Source organism: Bos indicus x Bos taurus, chromosome 11 (genome assembly GCF_003369695.1).
Source record: "Bos indicus x Bos taurus breed Angus x Brahman F1 hybrid chromosome 11, Bos_hybrid_MaternalHap_v2.0, whole genome shotgun sequence".
NCBI classification, from domain to species: domain Eukaryota; kingdom Metazoa; phylum Chordata; class Mammalia; order Artiodactyla; family Bovidae; genus Bos; species Bos indicus x Bos taurus.
This window is the reverse complement of record NC_040086.1, coordinates 81,075,349-81,097,162: the sequence shown is the minus strand read 5'-3', so window position 1 is coordinate 81,097,162 and position 21,814 is coordinate 81,075,349. Positions and strand designations below refer to the sequence as shown.

Here is a 21,814-nt window from a genome sequence, read left to right as displayed (position 1 = left end):
CTTTACCACTAGTGACACCTGGGAAGCCCCATTTGGCTGTGGCAAGCTTGAAAGTATATGACAGATACACTCAGCCAGTGTGAAAGAAATACCTGTATTCCCCTTCTCCACCTGTCTCCAGTAGAGTGGGTACTGTCATCTGATCTCTGGAACTAGGAAAGGAAATCAAGGGTAACATCTTGGCTTAAACTGTGGCCAGTGTTCAGATGTGTTAAGAGCATGTGACTTATCTTTCTGATGTATCGTCTCTTTTTCAAATTGTTCTCCCTTCCTTGCTTTACAGTGTTCCGTGTGTGTTCCGTGTTGGCAAGGACAACCCAGACATGCAGTATTTTACCCAGCATCTGAAAGGCCCCATCTTCCGGACAAGTTCCTCAAAGGTAGGGGACAAGCTGACAGAAATTCTGAGCTAAGTTATCTTTCTCAAAGATAAAAGACTTCTTAAACTGAGCTGTGATGTTGAGCATAGCCACAAAAATACGAACTTGAGTTTGAATCCCAGCTCAACTATTTATTGGCTGGGTGGTCTTAATCAATGTATTTAACAACATGTACCCTCCCAGAATCGGAGCTTCAATATGAGTAAAACAGAGATGATTGCAACCTCTTCAAGGCTGGTTCTTAGAAATAATGACACAACATATATAAATGGCCAGATGCATAAACAGTAGCTGCCATAATTCCCTGGGTGGCTCAGTGCTAAAGATTCCACCTGCAACGCAGAAGCCATAGGAGACTCGGGTTTGATGCCTGGGTCGGGAAAATCCCCTGGAGAAGGAAATAGGAACCCACTCCAGTATTCTTGCCTGAGAAATCGCGTGTACAGAGGAGCCTGGTGGGCTACAGTCCATGGGGTTGCAAAGAGTCGGACACAACTGAAGCGACTGAGAGCATAATACTATTCAACTCAGTTCAGTCGCTCAGTCGTGTCCGACTCTTAGTGACCCCATGAATTGCAGCACGCCAGGCCTCCCTGTCCATCACCAACTCCGGAGTTCACCCAAACTCATGCCCATCAAGTCAGTGATGCCATCCAGCCATTTCATCCTCTGTCGTCCCCTTTTCCTCCTGCCCCCAATCCCTGCCAGCATCCGAGTCTTTTCCAATGAGTCAACTCTTCACATGAGGTGGCCAAAGTATTGGAGTTTCAGCTTTAGCATCAGTCCTTCCAAAGAACACCCAGGACAGATCTCCTTTAGAATGGACTGGTTGGATCTCCTTGCAGTCCAATTGACTCTCAAGAGTCTTTTCCAACACCACAGTTCAAAAGCATCAATTCTTCGGCGCTCAGCTTTCTTCACAGTCCAACTCTCACATCCATACATGACCACTGGAAAAACCATAGCCTTGACTAGATGGTTACTATCGTTATTTTTCTTGTTTTAGTCACTGGTCTTAGTGCTGCCCTTCTGGCCATGAAGAAGAATTTCCCTTTCTGACACAACTATTAATATCTGATGGCTTAAAATACCATGTTAGAAGATGTATGCGGATGACTTCCAAATTTATAACTGTCACCTTGACCTTGATCCCCTTGCCTGAACTCCAGACTCATTTATCTGATTAACTGCTTGACTTCTAACAGACACCTCACATGTCACACATCCAAAATTAAAGTTTTTATTTTTCCCCCAGGAATCTGCCCCCTCTCCAGTCCTTCTTCTCTCAGTAAATGGCATTTCCTTGTCTTCAGACACTCATTCTAAAAACATCGGTGTCATCCTTGACTTTTCTTTCTCTTACATCCCATATCTAAGCTAACAAATCCCATCAGCTTTCCTTTTAGGATACAGCTTGAATTTGAACATCTCTCAGACATGAAGGTATTATCAGAGTCCTAGACCAGCCCACAAGCCATCCCATCTCTTGCCAGGAGTATCATACTCACTTCTTAAAAGATTTCCCAGCTTCTAATCACTCATAAAATAGATAGCAAGTGGGAATTTGCTGTGTGATAGAGGGAGCTTTACCCTGTGGTCTGTAAAAACCTAGAGGGGTGGGATGGGGTGGAAGTGGGGAGGGGGGTTCAGGATGGAGGGGACATATGTATACTTGTGGCTGAGTCATGTTGATGTATGGCAGAAGCTAACACAATATTGTAAAAGCAATTATCCTCCCATTAAAAAAATTTGAAAATAATAATTTTTTTTTTTTTAAGTTTCAGCATGTCACTCTCTGGTAAAGTCCCTTCAATGGCTCCCTGTTTCACTTAGAATAAAATACACAATTCTCATCATAGTCACCAAGGCCTGAGGTGACATTTCCACAAGGTAGCTCATTGCCTGCAATTCCTCATTCCATCACTGGCTACTCACTGCTTCTGGCCTCTTCCCTTTTCACTCTTTAACTTATCACATGAGTTTCTGACACAGGAGCTTTGCTAATCTTTAGGCCTAGAATGCTTTCCCTCAATATGTCTGCATGGTTTTTCTTTAGGCCTCTGTCCAGGGCTTACTTTTCGGTGGAGCTCAATCTAACCAACCTCTCCAACATCATACTTCACCTGACTCCCCACTCACTGTTTTTTTTTTTTTTTTTTTTAATCTCTATCGCCACTGACATATACCCTCCAGCTCCTAGACGAGGGCCTGACACACAACAGGAACTCCATATGTAGAGTGAATGAATGAAGTCATCGGTTCAGAAACACAACTCCCATGACCCCTTGGAGCTTCTCCTCCCATAGAACATGTTTCTTCCACTAGCCTCTCATGGAAGGAGAGGCTCTCAGGTCATCTGTTATTTCAGTCAGACAGTCTTTTCTGTTGTTTGTTTTTTGAACTTTTTATTTTGTGTTTGAACCCCAATTAGGGCTTTCCTGGTCGATCAGTTGGTACAGAATCTGCCTGTAATGTAGGAGATCCCGGTTCGATTCCTGGGTCAGGAAGATCCGCTGGAGAAGGGAGAGGCTACCCACTCCTGTATTCTTGGGCTTTCCTTGTGGCTCAGCTGTAAAGAATCCACCTGCAATGTGGGAGACCTGGGTTCAACTCCTGGGTTGGGAAGATCCCCTGGAGAAGGGAAAAGCTACCCAACTAACAGTGTTGTGATAGTCTCAACAGGTGAACGGCAAAGGGAGTCAGCCATATATATATATACAGGTGCCCATTCTCCCCCAAACTCCCTTCCCATCCAGGCTGCCACACATTAACACTGAGCAGAGTTCCCTGTGCTGTGCAGTAAGCCCTTGTTGTCTTCCATTTAAACTACAGGAGTGTGTGCATTAGGTTGGATACTCTTATTTAGATAACAAAAAGGGAGAAGTAGTCATTCCAGGGGATGGGAAAGTGCGTGGTCAGTGAGCCTGGTCCCAGTGAGGAACAGTATGAACCTCTAAAACAGACATTGTGTTTTGGGGGAAAAGTAGAGGAAGAGACAGGAGAATCTTCTGAGGACTGATTACATAGGAACTCTGAATCCAGAAAGCAGAAGCAAGGACACTCCTGGGAAGAAATGCAGCTTGGTGCTTGAATGGGTTAGACGGTTACTGTGTAACCCAGGGCCTGAAGGTCATGGAAGCTACCATGACTGTGAAAGTGAAAGTCACTCATTCATGTCCGACTCTTTGTGATCCCATGAACTATACCGTCCATGGAATTCTCCAGGCCAGAATACTGGAGTGGGTTGCCCACCCACTGGAGTGGTACAGGGAGTCACTGCCTCTCGTCCTAATCTCTTTTCAGCCACGTGCTCACCACGAGACCCTGGGGAGGGTCATCATCCCCTTCCCACTGCCTCCACCCCCCAGCTCTAGCTCTGAGTCTCATCCTCATGGTCTCTAGCCCTCTAGGACTGGCTAGATGACCCGGAAAACTCCTTGCTCCAGCATCCTAAGGTTTTAATGCAATGAGAATGTCTAACAATCTCTAAAAATGTATTCAGGCAACCTAAAGTCACACCAGGAGCTAAGTTAATTAGAAACGGGACGAGACTTCCATTTAAGAAACAGAACTGTGTGCTGACTGCTCTTCCACAGAGCCTCCCTGGTCTTGGTCCATGGAGCCCTTTGGATTTCCAGCTATTTGGGAAGGATGGTGGGGACAGCTTCCCAACACTGGAGAATGCAACACGCTATCCGGAAATTGGCCACTGCTGCAGACAGAGAGTGCTTCTAGAGTTTACCTCTGAGAAAAAGCAGTAATTCAAAATCAGGTGGAACACCTAAATGACCCAAGAGAAATTATTCTCAAGTCTTTGTGTATTTCCGAAGCATCAAACATCATGATGTATGCAAATGCACTCACTATAACCAGGGGCTCCCTAGTAGCTCAGTGGTAAAGAATTCGCCTGCCAATGCAGGAGACGCAAGTTTGATCCCTGGGTTGGGAAGATGCCCTGGAGAAGGAAATGGCAACCCACTCCAGTATTGTTGCCTGGGAAATCACATGGACAGAGGAGCCTGGTGGGCTGCAGTCCCTGGGGTCACAAAAGAGTCATATACACGACTTAGCGACTAAACAACAACTAATTTTCATACGTAGATAAAGTGGCTCCCAAAGTACCTAATAAGGCAATGCTTAGGCAGCTGGGTTTCATCTATCACGTGTATTCAAAGGTCTAATGTGATCTTTAATTCCAACTTTTTTCCTTGGGAATTCCAGAAGCAACTGATGACCTGACAGCCCTTGAAGTCCAAATCAGGTCTCACTGCAATGACGATAATAGTAAATTTGTAACATGAAGGGAGTAGGTAGGGGGTAATTTGAAAACACCAAAGCTATGTCCGCTGACTCAAAAAAATTCCAAGAGATGGTGAAATGATGCTGTTAACTGCTGAGACTTTGGGAGTCTACTTACTTTGCCCAGGAAATGGCAGTTGAAACAAGTAATGAATTCTTTCAACATTTCTAGAAATTACCAGTAACACTGAAGATTCTGTGTAGTTGGCAAAACTCTGTTGTTTCTGCTGAGTGATCTATCCACCTACGTTTCACTTCACATGTGACTTGATTCAGCTGATGCCCACCTCCACCCAATCCAACATCCCTCTTCTCCTTTGTCACAAGCTCCCAAGTTAGACCTGACCTCTTCCTTGTTCTGGTCCTAATATATACACTCTGTGTATGCTGTAAATATTTCTATCAAAATATAATATTCCTATGTGTCTCCTGAGCTTCCTGAAGGCAGGTGTTAATCAGTGGTCCAGCCTCCATACCCAGCACAGCCCTTAACAGAGGACAGGAAAGTTGGCGCATAGTCAGTAAAGGCACAAACATTTTCTCTTCTTAGACTAGAGCTACATAAGCCATGGCCCCTGCAGTGGCCTGGTAGCAGAGAGAAGCCATGTTTAAAGGTGGCTATAAAGGGCTTTCCCTGGTGGTCCGGGGGTTAAGAATTCATCTTCCGATGCGGGGGGTGCAAGTTCAATCCCTGGTCGAGAAGCTAAGACCCCACATGCAGTGAGGCAACAAAGCCTGCCCACTGCAGTTGGAGAGCCTGTGCATTCTGGAACCTGTGCTCCACAACAGAAGCCCATGTGTGCAACGAAGACCCAGTGCAGCCAAATACAGACAGGTGGCTACAAAGGCTGGAAGGTTCTAGTGATGACCGGTATCTGGGAAGAGGGTGGAAGGCAGGAGAGGACCTCTCTCGCTGGAAGGACCTGGGAGGGCTTCCTGCAGGAGGGGGCTATGGAGTGGGAGGACAATTGCTCACTCAATTGTCAGTGGGATTTGGTGGCTGTGGAGGTCTGGGGTTGGGAGGATGGGAAGCTCTAAGTCCCCCATGGCTGAAATGACATTCTCTGTGGATAGAGAAGAGAGGCCTTTGGAGTGACAGCTGGCCAGAGGCCTGGCCATGAGACCTGTTGGCACATCCATCTTTGGCTTATGACGAAGTGGTGGGACCAGTCTTCCTAGGTGGCATTTAAAACTGCTACAAAGGTGGTTCTCTGCCAAGCAAACTTACGTCCACCACCAGCCAGGGGCCGGTGCCGCTGCTGGTGCCAGTCCCGGGCTGGTCCAGGGCAGGGGCCTGCCCTCTGCTCCTCCGCCCCCCTGGGAGCCCTCTTCCAGCACCTTCCCTCAATCTTGCCATTCTTGTTCACTTGTCTGCCTCTCATCCTAAAGGATGAATCCTTACAGCAAAGGGACTGGGACTGACTCATGTTTGAATTCAAAATAGGCTGTTTAGGGAATACGTATTTCTGAATACATGGAAAAGTGAGTGGACAGAAGAAGGTGTGGGAGCCAACGTGTGTATCCAAGGACCTCTCACCGGAGTGCCGGCCATCACCTTAGAGCAAGAGGGAAGGAAAGAGGAGGGGCCAGTGGGAGAGGAGGGAAATGTGAGTGAGAGGGAGGAATGAATGAAAGGAAAAAAGGGAAGAAGGAAGAAAAGAAAGAATAAAGGAAGGGGAGAGGGAAGGAAAATTGTTCCCCCCACTTTCACATCTAGTCTAATAAAGCTGTAACTGGATTCAGACTCCTAGGAGTCACATCTTAGGTCTGACAATTAAAAGAAAGAAAACTTGAGTCATCAGAAGAGCAAAATACAGCCTCGGTGATGCCCAAATTAACTTCTGAAAAAGACATCTCCTCCCGCAGCTAGGAGGAGTTGGCCAGTGAGTCACTTTCACAAAAGGAGACTTGTGGAGCTGTCTCAGCATCACTGGGAAGCTGAGCTGGGAGAAGTCCAAGGTCAAGGACAGATGTGGCAAAGGAATAGTGTCTCCTCACCAAATGGGGTTGGAATTGCACTGTGGGATGCTCTGTGAAATAAAAGCTCTGGCAAGGCAAGAAGGCCTGCATTCTGAAGTGGTCCTCACTGTTTTTGGCCTTGGAGCAGGTGGGCTGGCAGTGGGTCCCGTCCCAGGTAAGTCCTGTCCACTACTCTTCATTCATCTTTCCCAATAGGTATCAGTGTGGGTACAGAGGGCCCTGAAGACTCCCCAAATGACGTCACTCAGCCCCTTGCTTCCCAAATCCTCATTCTCAGATAAACACAATTAATTAGCAGCTGCTGCTGCTTCTAAGTCACTTCAGTCGTGTCCAACTCTGTGCGACCCCATAGACGGCAGCCCACCAGGCTCCCCCGTCCCTGGGATTTTCCAGGCAAGAACACTGGAGTGGGTTGCCATTTCCTTCTCCAATGCAGCAAAGTGGAAAGTGAAAGTGAAGTCGCTCAGTCGTGTCCGACTCTTTGTGACTCCATGGACTGCAGCCTACCAGGCTCCTCCGTCCGTGGGGTTTTCCAAGCAAGAGTACTGGAGTGGGGTGCCATCTCCTTCTCTGAATTAGCAGCTGCTGACCCTCAGTCCTTCACTCAATGCCATTTTAAGCGCTGCCCACAAATAATCTCACTTAATTTCTCACAATAACTTTCCAATGTAGATAAGTAGTTGGCTTTCAGAGATACTAAATCTATGTATTTCTGCCACAACCAAGAGCTTTCCTTTGGGCAAATGTTAAGAGCTTGCAGTTAAGTACTTTCTCCACTAAGGGGAGTGCTCATCTCCCGTTAAAAGTGCCGGTCAGGCTTCCTTGGTGACTCAGATGGTGAAGAACCTGCCTGCCAATGCAAGAGACATGAGACTCAGGTTCTGTCCCTGGGTTTAGAAGATCCCCTAGAGAAGGGAATGGCTATCTACTCCAGTATTCTTGCCTGGAGAATTCTGTGGACAGAAGAGCCTGGCAGGTTACAGTCCATGGTGTCAGAGAGTCACTGCTAAGAGACTAACACTTTTCACAAAAGAAGTTTGTCCTTTTCACAAAATGGACAAAGCAGAGGGATCAGTTTCAACGCCCTGAATATATTCTAAATGTTGCTCCTCTTGGTAGTAAAATGGGCTCACGTTCACAGCTGTGGCACCCAGCGCTCATTGAACACATTTACTGGCTTCATCCCTGTTCATGGGCACGTCGAAAGCACTGGTCTTGACCACTTTGCTGGAAGTGGAGCCGTGACATTTGGTGGGAAAGAAAAATGAATAGATTCACCCGTTTGGTGTAAGCATCCTCCTTCCCAGCCTCTTCCCCTGAATTTCTCAAATTACCTTTTCCACCCAGGGAAACGGATCTGATGGCTGAATCAACTTGACTCCAGTTGCAAAAGGGAAAGAGAGAGAGAAAGAAAGGAAGAAAGAAAGAAAGGAAGGAAGGAAGGGCTGAAATCCTATCCAAGCTGATCAGAATGAATTCTGACCGCTCATTCTCATGCAACATCCGCTTAAAATTATATTGCGGATCTGGAAAATTCTCTGGAAGCCTAAACTGGGACAGCAGGCGATCCTCCATTAGCGATCGGTTACCCCACCCTGTATGTATAAACAGAGTCAGGAGGTGTGCAGAAGTAGAGTGTTGTTTTCACAAAGGATGCTCCAGCAGGAAACTCGACATACACAGAGGAGTTAGCAGAGGGACTGTGGAACTTCCCTGTTTGGGCTGATCCAGCAAGATCACAATTAAACCAAACAAACAAGCTCACCAAGTTTATCTCCAGATTTCTGTTTAAGCCCAGCCCTGCCCTTGATGACTCAACCATGTGCTATCCTGGTTTAAACTTGACCCTGCAGCCAGAGTTCCCAGGCTGGTGTCTGTGGCCACAAATGACTAAATTTGAAAGTTGTGCCCTGCATATGCTCCAGGGTTGCCAGCTCTCACAGACAGATCAAGTGTTGTTTAGGCTATTCCTAAATTCCACTTGAAGATAGCAAATTGTTAACTCAACCACCAGGTCAGGGGCTGCTCCGCAGTTCCTAGCAGCTGAGAACCCAGCTCAACAAAGTAATCCCAGGTCATTTGGTGGAGTGGAGGGTGGAATGTGGGAAACACACTGAAGAGACCGTGGAGACCCTGGCTTCCCTTTCACTTACTAGCCTATGGCCTTGGCCATGAATCTGACCCAGGTGGTAAAGAACTCATCTCCTGATGTAGGAGACATAAAAGACACAGCTTCAATCCCTAGGTCGAGAAGATCCCCTGGAGGAGGGCATGGCAACCCACTCCAGTATTCTTGTCTGGAGAATCCCATGGACAGAGGCACCTGGCGGGCTACAGTCCATGGGGTCGCACAGAGTTGGACACAGCTGAAGCGACTGAGCACGCATGCATGCATGCACTAGATTAAGGATGTGAAGTTCCAGTGCCAAATCTCCCTTCCATCCTGTATATCACAAGTAAATGGTTGTTTTAGGATTGATTGTCTTAAGATAAGTGAAACCAGGGGTTCCCCTTGTACTAGTTTCATATTCATTTTGTTTTAAGGGTGAGTTCATTTATTGACAGCCCCCTTCCCACCCCCACCACCCACCGCCTGGCACAAATCACAGCACAGAAGGTAAGCAGGGATGGCATTCAGTAATCCCCCACCTCGGACCAGGTCTTAGGCTGAGGGCTTGTCACACAGGATCTGCATCCTGGAGCCTGGACAAGAAGGCTATACCATCTTTCCTGCTGCCACTTTCCACAATGCCTCCCATTCTCCTGGCCTCAGTTTACTCATCTGAAAAAAGGATCAGACAGAAGCAAGACCGAGTGATCTCAGAGAACCCTCTAAAGACAACCTTTATGAAATTTCCAAGGCAGAGCTCTCTCAATAAATCTTTGTTAAAATAACAAATAGAAAACCAGGTGTTTAAATGCAACACTTACTTAAGATAAAACACACACACACCAACAGAAAACAAGCAAACCACTATGTGCAGAAATTAATCAACGTGACTCACTAATATTTTGTCTGTCACTGACCAGGCCACTAGCATCTCTCAGAACCAACATCAGCAGCTCCCATTCATCTCCAACCAGGCTGTCAGCAGCTCAGGGCTGTCCCTGCCAGGGTGTGACCCAAAAGATGCCCAGGGCGCATACGGCTGGCGCCCCCTTCCTACCCTCTGCCTGGGGAGCCGGTTGGCATGGTGACGCCTGAGACATTCTTCACTCGATTCCTCCCTTCCCTTTCACTCTATTATCACTGTGTGAGATCTTGCCCCAGAAGAACAGAGAAATCCTGAGGGTGAGGTCTGATGTCAGGGGAGAACAAGCAAGTCTTTGTCAGGCCGTTCAAGGAGGAGGCCCAGCCCAGGCTCTCCAGCCGCACACAGAGGGGCCTGTGCTAGCTCTGCCCAGAGCCGGGGGGCCCTTCACCGGGGCATCCTGAGCCCTCTTCCTTGCCTGATAGCAGAGCTGAGCATAGTGGATGGATTTCCACTTGGTGAGCAGGTATTTTACACCAAAAGGGCTTAAAGCAGAGCTTCCACCCACACCCACACGAGAAAACTACACACAAGAAATCCACCCTCTAAGCTGTTCCTCCCACTCAGCACGGTAGCCCCTTCCCTATTCATCCTTAGTCAGCTCCTCCATCCTTCTCTCCGCCTACTTTCCACTCCCCCGACCCAGGCTCCTGCCTCCATCTCCTCCTTGCTACCCGCTCCTCTCCAGACTCCCAGCTCCTCTGAGAAGCCGCCTGGTTCAAGGAACTCTCCAGCCTCTGGTCTCCTACGAGGCTCCACTTGTTCCATTGGACAGAAGGAGGTGTCCCACATTCATGACGTCTCCCTGTGTTTATTGCATTGCTGACTTCAGCTTTGAAACGACATCATCTAGGAAAAGTTCTGCTTGGGGGTTGGGGGGTGGGGTGGATTTCCCCTGGTGGCTCAGACATTCCAAGAATCTGCCTGCAATGCAGGAGACCCCAGTTCGATTCCTGGGTGGGGAAGATTCCTTGGAGAAGGGAATGACAACCCACTCCAGTATTCTTGCCTGGAGAATTCCATGGACAGAGGAGCCTGGCGGGCTATAAAATCCATGGGGTCACAAAGAGTCGGACAAGACTGAGTGACTTTTTCACTTTTTCACAGGACAAGCTCTGCAAGCAGGAGATGCCTAATAAACAGCCATTAAATGATTGAACCTGCAGCTCAGCCCAGAAATGGAATTGAATATTGAAGTGAGGTGTTAGCAAGGAGATCAAACCAGTCAGTCCTAAAGGAAACCAACCCTGAATATTCATTGGAAGGACGACTGCTGAAGCTGAAGCTCCAATATTTTGGCCACCTGATGCGAAGAACTGACTCACTGGAAGAGACCCCGATGCCGGGAAAGATGGAAGGCAGGAGAAGGGAACAACAGAGGATGAGATGGTTGGGTGGCATCATCGACTCAATGTACATGACTTTGAGCAAATTCCAGGAGATAGTGAAGCACAAGAAAGTCTGCGTGTCCATGAGGTCGCAAAGAGTCGGACACGACTGATCGACTGAATGACAAATTGCCCCAGAACCCTGGCTAGCAGCAGGCTCAGGGCAAAGAGAGCTGACTGGCAGGAAGGAGAAGCCACGGGGTGCTGATGCCCAAAGCCACGCCCACATGGACGACTCCGCAGGACTCCTCTCTCTGCCAGTTTGCAGCCTGCTCCTGCCCCCGGCTTCCTTCCTGCTTTCCAGGTCAGTTGCAGGCTCCCTCCTGGGACATCTGGGCTGGCAGCTTACAAGTCCCCAGGGAAGAAAGGTGCAGGGCCAAGCCCAGCACTTGAACTTCTCCAGGCTGGAAGACTGAGGTGCAAGAAGGCTGGGGTGCTGGAAAGGGGGACAGAACAAGGGAGCAGCTACACTGAGGCTCCCAGCAGAAGGCTGGGAGGACAGGGTGCAGCTGAGCCCTCCATGTTCTCTGTACTGGCTCAGCTGTTCTGGTTCCAGGGCTGGGGGAGACCCGGCCCTCCACAAGGAGGTGGGGACTCTCGTTTCTCACCTTCTAGAACTTTCTGGTGATGGTGATGCAAATTCGAGTCCTACACTGGGGTCCTGTGGGACTACAGGGGAATGAATCCAAGGACACTCCTTGGGGACAAGTTCAGAAACAGGAGTTGAACAATCAAGCCCAATACCCTCCTAGTGATGACAGAGAAGGGAAGGGGTATCCAGGGTCAAAGGTGTGTCTATGCCAGGCCTGGACTAGAACCCAAGTTCACCCTGATGTCTGTCCTTCATCCTATCCCTCCTTACCCTCCTCCCTTTTCCTCCTTCTTCCTCCCTTCCTTCCCTCCTTCCTTCTTCCTCCCCTGCACAGCAAAGTATAGTGTGTTGCCAGCACCAGAGGGATCTACAGAGGATTTCCGGGCACACGTATCCCTGATTCCACGATGAGTTGCTGCTGCAGTCTGAAGCCCTATTTATAGGCTTCCCCGGTGGCACAGTGGTCAAGAACTCGCCTGCCAACGCAGGAGATGCAGGAGATGTGAGTTTGATCCCTGGGTTTCGAAGATCCAGGAAATGGCAACTCACTCCAGTATTTCTTGCCTGGGTAATCCCACAGACAGAGGAGCCTGGTGGGCAATAGTCCATGGCATCACAAAGAGTTGGACACGACTGAGCGCACAGGAACACTTTCCCTTTTCATAGACAGGGTGACACACAGCATGGCGCTGCGGGAGAGGGACAGTCAGAAGAGGGCCTGAATCCTGACCAGCTGATAGCTGCGGGCCTCGGGCGAGGCGCTTCGTCTTCCAGAGCTGCAGGCTCCTTTGCCACGGCCAGCATCCAGACTCCCTCCTGCTGTGCTTCTGAACGTACAATACCATGACCCTCAGCCACCTTGACACACCAGGGATGTGTGAAAGTCAGCGAGGTCAATTCTCACCCGCATCCATCTCCAGACAGCAAGCGTGCCTGAAGGTCACGGGCACCAGGCTCTGTGCTCGGTTAAAACAAATTCTATATAATATGAAAGTGTGCATACTTGTATATTGGCTTCCCAGGTGGCATGATGGTAAAGAATCTGCCTGCCAGTGTAGGACCCAAGAGATGCAGGTTTGATCCCTGGGCTGGGAAGATCTCCTGGAGTAGGAAGTGGCAACCCACTCCCATATTCTTGCTACAAAATTGCATGGACAGAGGAGCTTGGTGGGCTACAGTTAAAGGGGCTGCAGAGAGTTGGACACAACTGCGGGACTATGCATGCCCACACATACATGTGTACATATGTACTTTCATATGTATCAGATCCATTTACACATGAGAGTGTGCATATACATAACATCTACATCTAGATTGTTTTTTCTAAGAGAAACATAGGACAGATACAGTTTCAAAAATCTCCTGCCTCCTCCTTTGTACTTCTTTTCTTGGTCCCCTTCATCCAATTCTGATCACTAACAATCTCCATGCAGTCAGAGAAGGGATGAACTCAAATTAGTCAATGATTATTTTTAGTTTCTGTTGGGAATGAGGTGGGAGGATGAGGAGGTAGCGACTACTGTTTTTTTTCAAAGCAGAGCTGAGGCATTATCTGTGCTACTTCCTCCCCAGCGTCATCACAGAGGACTGAGTGTTCGCCCTTATTTATGAGAGTGCTGTTTTGTACTTTCTCCCAGCCCCCAACTCCTACTCATCCTTCAAAACCTAGCTCACATGGTCCATCTTGGAAGAATTCCCTGACTTGCCTGAGCAGAGGGCAGGCTCCCTTTCCGCACCCACATCACTTTGTTTATGCTGAGGCTCTTGCCCACCATCTGCTCCTGTTACTGCTGGTTCCTCTGTCTTTGTCACGAGCTATGAATTACTTGGGGGGCTGATCGGGCTTCATTTGTCTGGATGCTCCCAGGCCTAGCATGGTGGCTGGTGCATCATGAGGGTTCAGATATTGTCTGTTTAATGCATGTGTACAATTCCATTCACCTGCTGGGAAAGACTGAAGGCAGGAGAAGGGGTCGACAGAGGATGAGATGGTTGGATGGCACCACCGATTCAATGACCATGAGTTTGAGCAAGCTCTGGGAATCGATGAAGGACAGGGAAGCCTGGTGTGCTGTAGTCCATGGGATCGCAAAGAGTCGGACTCTTTGCGACCCATGAATAGAACACAAGACTCGTGTTTTAACCATTTCCCAGTAATTTGTGCACCAAGATGCAGGTGCAGGGCCATCAGCACTCACCATTCCCAGGGACCTCGTGGTGGAAAGGCTGGGCACCCTCACAAGCATCTCACTCAGTTGGTCTGTATGAATCTGTTTTACAGCTGAGGTATGATCATATACTATTATAAGGAGTGGACGTAAAATCAGCACTTTACAGAAGAGGGGGTCAAATAAAAGCTGACCCTTTGCTTTGTAAAACTTCCTCATCAGGTCCATCCGTCTTCACTTAAGTTTCTGTTACCAGCTCTGAGCTGTCCTCAGGATTCACCCAACCCTCTCGGCCTGACATTCAAGGCCCCTGGTTAGTCCTCCCACCTTCTGTCTCTGAATGACTCTCTCTTGCTCAGACTCACCTCACCTTCACCTCACCTTCACAGGTCCTCCGAGAGGCAGCCCTTGTGTACGCCCCCTTTCTGCCTGGAAATGCCTAACCTTTCCCTGAAGTTTCCCGCTCTCCCTGCTATTCACCTGGCAGACTACTCCTCTCACTTCCAGGACTCAGTGGAGATAGTGTGTCCCTAGGAAGCTTCCTCAGCTATGCCCCTCATTCTGCTTACATTCTCCCAGGGACGGGGAGCTCACTACCCCAAATGCTCCATCTCTTGGCTCCCTCACACCCACTCTCATCTGATAAGTGGTGTGCTGTATAATTACTAGCAGGCTTCTCAGGAAAACCATAAACCACCCAAGGGCAGGGGCTGGATCTCAGCATCTTTTCCCCAGGTGTCTAGCACTGGTACCAACACAGAATAGGCACTCACAGGTTTGCTGAATGGATTGATCCTCCCTCAACCCAAAAGGCCAGGCTTGGCAACAGTCTAGGTGAATGAATTCCAAGAAAATTAGTACCAGCAACTTGTGGGAGGTACCAGCAGAAAATTCCCACTCTGGCAATTGCTTCCAAAGTAACCAAATTAGGACAACTGCTCACTTGGACCTGATTTATCCATGCATACTCTCCAAGCAGCCTTGAACCAGTGCCTGGCCACAGGCTCCTAGAACGGGGCCAAGTCTCATTTATCTCCAGAGTCTCACTACCGAGTGCCCAATACAGGTTTGGGAATGAATGGTGAGTACTCTATTGGGCAAGAACATCCATCTTCATTTCTATTGCAGGATGTTTCAGGGATGAGGCCCTTGAGATATTCTGGGGAAGAAGGAGAAGGGTAGAGGAGGCTCTGGAAAAGTCAACCAGAACATAAAAGCCCAAGTCTTCACAGTGGCTCACAAGGCCTGCACCACCTGCCCACGCCTCCTGTCCTCACCTCCTTCCACTGTCCCTCGTTCCGTCTGCTCCAATCCTATTGGCCACTGGCAGCTCCTTGTAGCCCAAGCACATGCCCACTTCACAGCCTTTGTTCCCACTTTCCTTCAAGCCTCCGTCCCCAACTTTGTTCGGATCCTGCTCCAGTGACACCCAGTCAGGGGGACTTCCCTGGTATCCTGCTGAAAACAGGAGGCTGGGGGCTACAGGCATACAGGTACTGCTATCACTGTGAATTGGCTTTATGGTCATTATTTTTTGCTTTATTTTTTCCATAACACTTAGTACTACCTGGGATAATATATGCTTGTTTATTTACTGACACGCCCTTGATCCCATCAGAATGCAAGCTCAAAGGAAACAGGAATTTTGCTTTGTTTTGTACAGAACCCTAACCCCAAGAATGCCCCTGCTGTGTAGACATGCTTCATTCATATTTGTGGAATGCATGGATGGCTGGATAAAAGAATGCCCCATAAGAGCTAACAGTTAAGGAAGAAAACCAACACTGTGGGCCTGGACAAACATGTGCTTGAAACCTAACTGTCTTGCTGAGGGGCCAGGAAATCTGCCCCCAAATCAGCTGATCCTAGCTGTAAGGACATTCGTCTGGATCTTGGAAGTACGCTGGTCTGAAGTGGGAAAGCTGCTGGTGATGAGTTAGTTTTCAGCTACTATCTGATGGGACAAAGATGTACTCAAGAGGCTGGGAGGGTGGTGAGATGTAACAGAGCAAACTGTCAAATAGTTGAACTGCAGAAGGTGGTCTGTCAAAGCTAGAAGAGGGAAGGCTGCTACTGAAGAGGAATGCTGAAATTGAGAGCTGTTAACAGTTCTCTTCTTTACTTGTGTATGTAGACTAGCCTGTCCCTAGGGTTTTGGCCACAGGTTCAAAGGGAGCTCAATGGGGGCTCAAAGCTGTATTGAAATACCTCTGAATAAGGATGACCAGGGAAAGAAGCTGACATTTTTTTGAGGTTTACCATCTGCAAGAACCCACGGCAATGCATTATCGTCTCCTTGGAGCCTAAGCACAAGCCTTCATCACAGCAGGGACTGTCCCCATCTTACGGTGGGGAAACTGAAGCTCAGGAATTTACGATGATCTAAGCAAAAATCACTCAACCAATAAATAGCAGAACTGAGATGTGAAATCAAGTCTGTCTAATTTCAAAAGCTCTTCTCCTTCCTCTGAATTATGCTACAACTCAGGGACCCCTCGGGGGAAAGAAATCATAAGAGGAAGAAAGGCAAGGAGCACAAGACAAATCAGTTCCCCCAAGAATGAGAATCTGGCATAAGGAACAAGTCTGGGACAAAATAACCCCAGGACTTCAGAACTGGAAAATACCTGCGAAATCACCTGGCCTTACCTTCTGTACTGTCAAGCTTTATGAAATGCTTCTGATTTTGCTTTTCAGGGGAAAATAAAAATATGTAAATGAAAAAGATGAGCTTTAGGAGAAGACAGCAGAAGGTAACAGCAGCAAACACTGAAAGAGTAACAAACGGGCGTGTGGTCATCAGGGCGTATTGTCACCTCCTTCGTGACTGCTGACCTCGGATGTGTGGGTGCCCTGGGCCAGCTTAAAGGAGATGCACTGATACCCCCACAGTCCCAGCAGACAAAATCAGCAGATCTTAGGTCACCTGGGAGGAATGTCAGCTTGTGTCAGGCCGATGTTCAAAGAGGTTCAAGTAGGTATGACCCTCTCCCCTTCCAGGTAAGAAGAAAAGTATCCAAAACTGACTGGGAGGCGGTGGGAGAGAAAAAGCCAACGTGCTGGCGATGAGGGAAGAGGCAAGGGCACCATAGTCCGTAGTGGTGCACCGCGGTGCCAAATTTACCTGGAAATTCAGCTGGTTTTACCTCCCAAAATGTTTTAGCAAGTGAGACACCAACCAGGCCTCTGGCATGAGGCTTAAATTCATGCCAGGTCAGCCACTTCTCTCCTTGCTGGTCTTAATCTGGATGGCCAGGATGGGCAGAAAGAAACCCTCAGATGGATTCTGTAGGGACAGAGCAACCTACAACAACAGTTCTGAGCTGCTCCCCCTCCATGTTTCAAGCTCCTCTGTTTCTTGCCTAAACACTCAGAAGACTCATGTAGCAAATGCTCCCACTCAAAATGCAGTTACAGAACCTGGGGACAGTTGACCACTTCAGAATGAGCTACTTTGAAATACACATCAGTTCTTTATTATACCCTTGTTTTTTCTTTTTTCTCCTTGTACATGTATGTGGTGTAAGGAAGCATGAGTTCCAATCAGAGATGAGAAATATGGCCGAAGGACCATCCTTGAGACTTCTGGGTATTCTGGAAGCCCGAATATCATAGATTCTCTGCACTAAAAATGCTGGTCATCACCGTGCTGTCGGCTAAAAGCAAAGACAGTTGTTTCTTACCTGGAGATCTCTCCCGTGACTCGGAGTCACCAATCCAGGCTGATGGAACGAATCAGATGAGCAGCTGTTCAGCCAAGACAAGTCTAGCTCCCCAGATCAGGGCTGTGGCCCCTGAGAGTCCTGTGGTTTCTCTCTCCCTGGTGAGTGATAATCTGCAGAAAGGGAACACAAGTCATGTTACTAGGAGAGGCCATTTCCTCTTCTACTCTGGCCATAACACATTCATTTACGCAGAGCAGAGACAGCCCCAGAATCACCGATTACCAGGGACGGAAGAAACACAACAACCTTGTCACATGTAGTTGGGGAAACTGAGGCTCAGAGAAGAAAAGAGCCTCACTCAAGGGTCTTGCCACTTGGAGGAAGACTCCAGATCAGAACGTGTCTCTGACTCTTTGGCCTCTGGAATTTTAAAACAAATTTTTAAAAAGCAGCCACGTGACCCATCTGACTTCTCAAACAAGTGGTCATTGACCCTGCATGGAACTCTCTGTTTTTCTTTTTCTTTTTTAAAACAGATTTTCCAAAAGAGAGGTGGCACTTTTTCCAGAATGCTGTTTTTGTAGTTTTTTGTAGTATTACCCCCTGGGAGCTGAATGAGTAAAACAGTCCACCTCAGGCATGTGGTTGGCATGGTTTTCCCTGTTTCCCTTTAGAAAAATACTGTTATGGAAGAGAGGGACCCATGAGCACAGTGGTGGGTGGAGTTGGTTTTTTAATGAGAGTCGTCTGTATACCCAGCCCCTAGGTCAGCTGATCTGTCTCTGTCTCTTTTTGTCTATCTGTCACTACATGTTTCAAGAAAACACAGAAATACACATGGACTCTCCTCCCATGGATATCATCCATTATGTGATTCCCCCCACCTTTTTTTTTGTTAAACTATAATTGATTTACAATTTTGTGTTAGTTTCTGGTATACAGCAAAGTTATTCAGTTATGATGGTAGTTTAGCCACTCAGTTGTGTTCAACTCTTGCGACCCCATGGACTGTAGCCTGCCAGGTTCCTCTGTCCATTGGATTTCCCAGACAAGAATACTGGAATGGGTGCCATTTCCTCCTCTAAGGGATTTTCCTGACCCAGGGATCAAACCCACATCTTCTGCATTGCAGGTAGATTCTTTACCAACTGAGCTACCAGAGAAAGTGATTCAGTTATACATATATACATATGTCTGAGTATGTCCATTATATTTTATTACTGGATATTGAACATAGATCCCTGTGCTACACAGTTCAGTTCAGTTCAGTTCAGTCGCTCAGTCATGTCTGACTCTTTGTGACCCCAAGGACTGCAGCACACCAGGCCTCCCGGTCCATCACCAACTCCCGGAGCTTGCTCAAACTCATGTCCATCGAGTCGGTGATGCTATCCAACAATCTCATCCTCTGTCATCCCCTTCTCCCACCATTAATCTTTCCCAGCATCAAGGTCTTTTCCAATGAGTCAGCTCTCCGCATCAGGTGGCCAAAGTATTGGAGTTTCAGCTTCAACATCAGTCCTTCCAATGAACACCCAGGACTGAACTCCTTTAGGATGGACTGGTTGGATCTCCTTGCAGTCCAAGGGACTCTCAAGAGTCTTCTCCAACACCACAGTTCAAAAGCCTCAGTTCTTCGGTGCTCAGCTTTCTTTTTAGTCCAACTCTCACATCCATACATGACTACTGGAAAAACCATAGCTTTGACCAGACGGACTTTTGTCAGCAAAACAATGTCTCCGCTACACAGTAGGACCTTGTTGTTTTATTATGTGATTTTTCTGAACAGTGTACATTTGAACAGCCACTCCTCTATGCAAAACATCAAAACCAAAGAAGGGATCCCACATTCATGAAGCAAAGCATTCATATCATGTGAATCTTATAGATACAGTTTCCTAATTTATCCTCAAAAACTTCCCCTAAAGGTACCATGAGTTCCATTTTCCCAAAAGGTTAGACCTAGAGCTGAGTTGGAGAGAACTAGAATGCCCTGCAGAGTCATAAAGAAAATTCGGTGCAGAATTAGGCATGGACTCATCTCTGACTCCAAAATCCGTGTTTTGTTCATCTAAACTGGACTACAGTTATTAGGCCAAAAAACACTAGGAGCTGTCTTATTTTCCAGTGTGTTAGCTTGAAGGCAGGCGAAAGTTCTCTGGCAGCTGTTAATGCTGTCAGGACATGAAGGGTTATTCTCGTTAGATTCTCATTCAGACAAGAGGCTGGAAGGGCCCTGGCTTCCTGTGTGCTGCCAACCAGGGCTCACGTGCCCCAGAGATGCTGGGCTGGCCCTGGCCCCGAGCAGCCAGAGGGCCTGTCAGGAAATCATGATTATCAACGGCCGGCCTCTGTTCCTGGTCTTGGACAACAAGGGACAGGCTGGAGAGATGATGGGGGGTGGAGAAAGGGGAAGAAAAAACAGGAAGTGGCGGGGGAAGGGAAGGAAATGATAGAGAAAACACAGCAACTCCTGCCTGATGAGAAAGGGATTTCTGAGCCTTGCATTTTGGGAAACCAGGTCATGGTGGTAGCGGGGTGGGGAATGGGGGGATCGGGGTCGGGCCGGGGAGAGAAGTTAGTTTCCCCCACCTTTGGGGTCGTGCCCGTGAATTCCCAGCAGAGCACAGGCCAAGGAGAAGGGTGCCCCCCACAGGTGCTGTGTGCCAGGGCCCCTGACTACAGTGGCTTTCTAAAGAAGAATCCAGGGGAGACCACCTCTCTCACCTCTTGGTTGTGGCTGAAGCCAGAGTGTCACAAAAGGACCCGGGAACTTTCGAGGCAATCAGTATCAGGGGGTGTGATCCCGTCCCCACCCCTGTCCTGCTCAAATGCTCTCAAAATTAGAACCATTTTCATGTGTTTGATTAGGACTTGATCTCCCCCAGTGGGGTCCGGCAAGAATCACACTTTCTTCTATCGCAATACTAAGAGAGTCAAGGCCAGCAGAATGCTGGGTCTCCTCCAGACCATGACTCTAAGTACTTCCAGAATCTTTTCCTTTTGTTCACTTTACTTAATTACAGACACAACGAAAGTCCCCCAACTCCCAGTGGGCACCATTGAGGCTGGCAGTCACCTGGTAAGCTGAACAACCACACAAATAGAAAGCTAAACTAATAACCTGATCACTCTGTAATATCAAAACTAATAATACTTTACAGGATCTGAATGGGTACTAGATGGTAGGCAGGGAATACAGAGGTCCCCCCCAAAGACAAGTCCTAGATACCAGTCCAACCCACTCCAGTGGTTCCCCAAACTTGTTGTGCATCTAGAGAAGCTAAAAAAAAAAAAAGGAAAAAAAAAAAAAAAAGTACAGCCCAACCTGGATTTGGGGCCAAGCTTCTGGAGAGATCTGTGTCATCACTGGCTCTGACCCACAGACCAGCATTTAGATAGCTTGGATCCTCACCCAGCCCTCACAGGGTCCTACCTCCTTCCATCTTGTCCATTCAATCACGGAGACCCTCCCAAGGAGAAGCCTGCTCCAGGGCTCTGGCCTTGATTCTGTAAACTACTCCCCCACCATCCAAACAAACACAGAGCAATGAAAAGCAAGCGTATCTTTGAGAGGAGTCCAAGCTTTTTGAAGGGACGGCTGGCGGTTTCCTGTCTGAGTCACCCACAGGCCAGAGATCCGTCAGGGAGCACAGAGTCAAGTGAAGAAAGACACTGACAACTTCCGCCTCTGGTCCCCACCAGCAGCCCAACCTCACACAACATCAGCACGGGTCTGCTTCTGTTGCCATGGTTACAAATGACCGGAGCCACAGCCACTGTCCCTTTGCCCCAGGGAGGAAACCAGCACCACCCGAGACCACCAGTAGGCGGCGCTGTGGCAGCACCTGAGTGCTTGTGCTCAGTGGTGTCTGATTCTGCGACCCCGTGACCTGTGGCCCGCTAGGCTCCTCTGTCCATGGGATTCTCCAGGCAAGAATACTGGAGTGGGTTGCCATGCCCTCCTCCAGGGGATCTTCCTGACCCAGGGATCAAACCCGTGTCTCCTGCGTTGCAGGCAGCTTCTTTATCACCTGAGCCACCAGGGAAGCCTCTCTTGTCAATATCTTGTCTTCTTTGGTCATTGTAACAGCTTTTTGACCAGAGACGTATTAATACATCTTTTGTTATCCAAACATTATTGACCGGAGTGTTCCAATATTCACTTACATTACAAATGGCTGGTCACAGGCATCAGTTTCTGCAAAAAACTCCCGGATCAATAATGTGTTGAGAGGGACAAAGCATGGTGTTATTAGCCCATGTTAAAAATGGGGAAGCTAAAACCCAGAGACATAAAATGACTTCTC

At 48.1% G+C, this 21,814-nt stretch overlaps 1 protein-coding gene across 5 annotated transcripts in view; it reads right to left on the bottom strand.

The window, feature by feature from the left end:
• The window catches only part of FAM49A (family with sequence similarity 49 member A), a 102,492-nt gene that overhangs the window by 41,183 nt on the left and 39,495 nt on the right, over positions 1-21,814 (bottom strand). For 4 of the 5 annotated variants that reach the window (XM_027556026.1, XM_027556029.1, XM_027556028.1 and 1 more), the window contains one exon: positions 17,523-17,674. The gene's annotated coding sequence lies outside the window, so the exon portion shown is untranslated. Of the gene's footprint in view, positions 1-17,522; positions 17,675-20,940; positions 21,074-21,814 lie in introns of those variants that run through there. The other variant, XM_027556027.1, reaches the window with a different exon arrangement.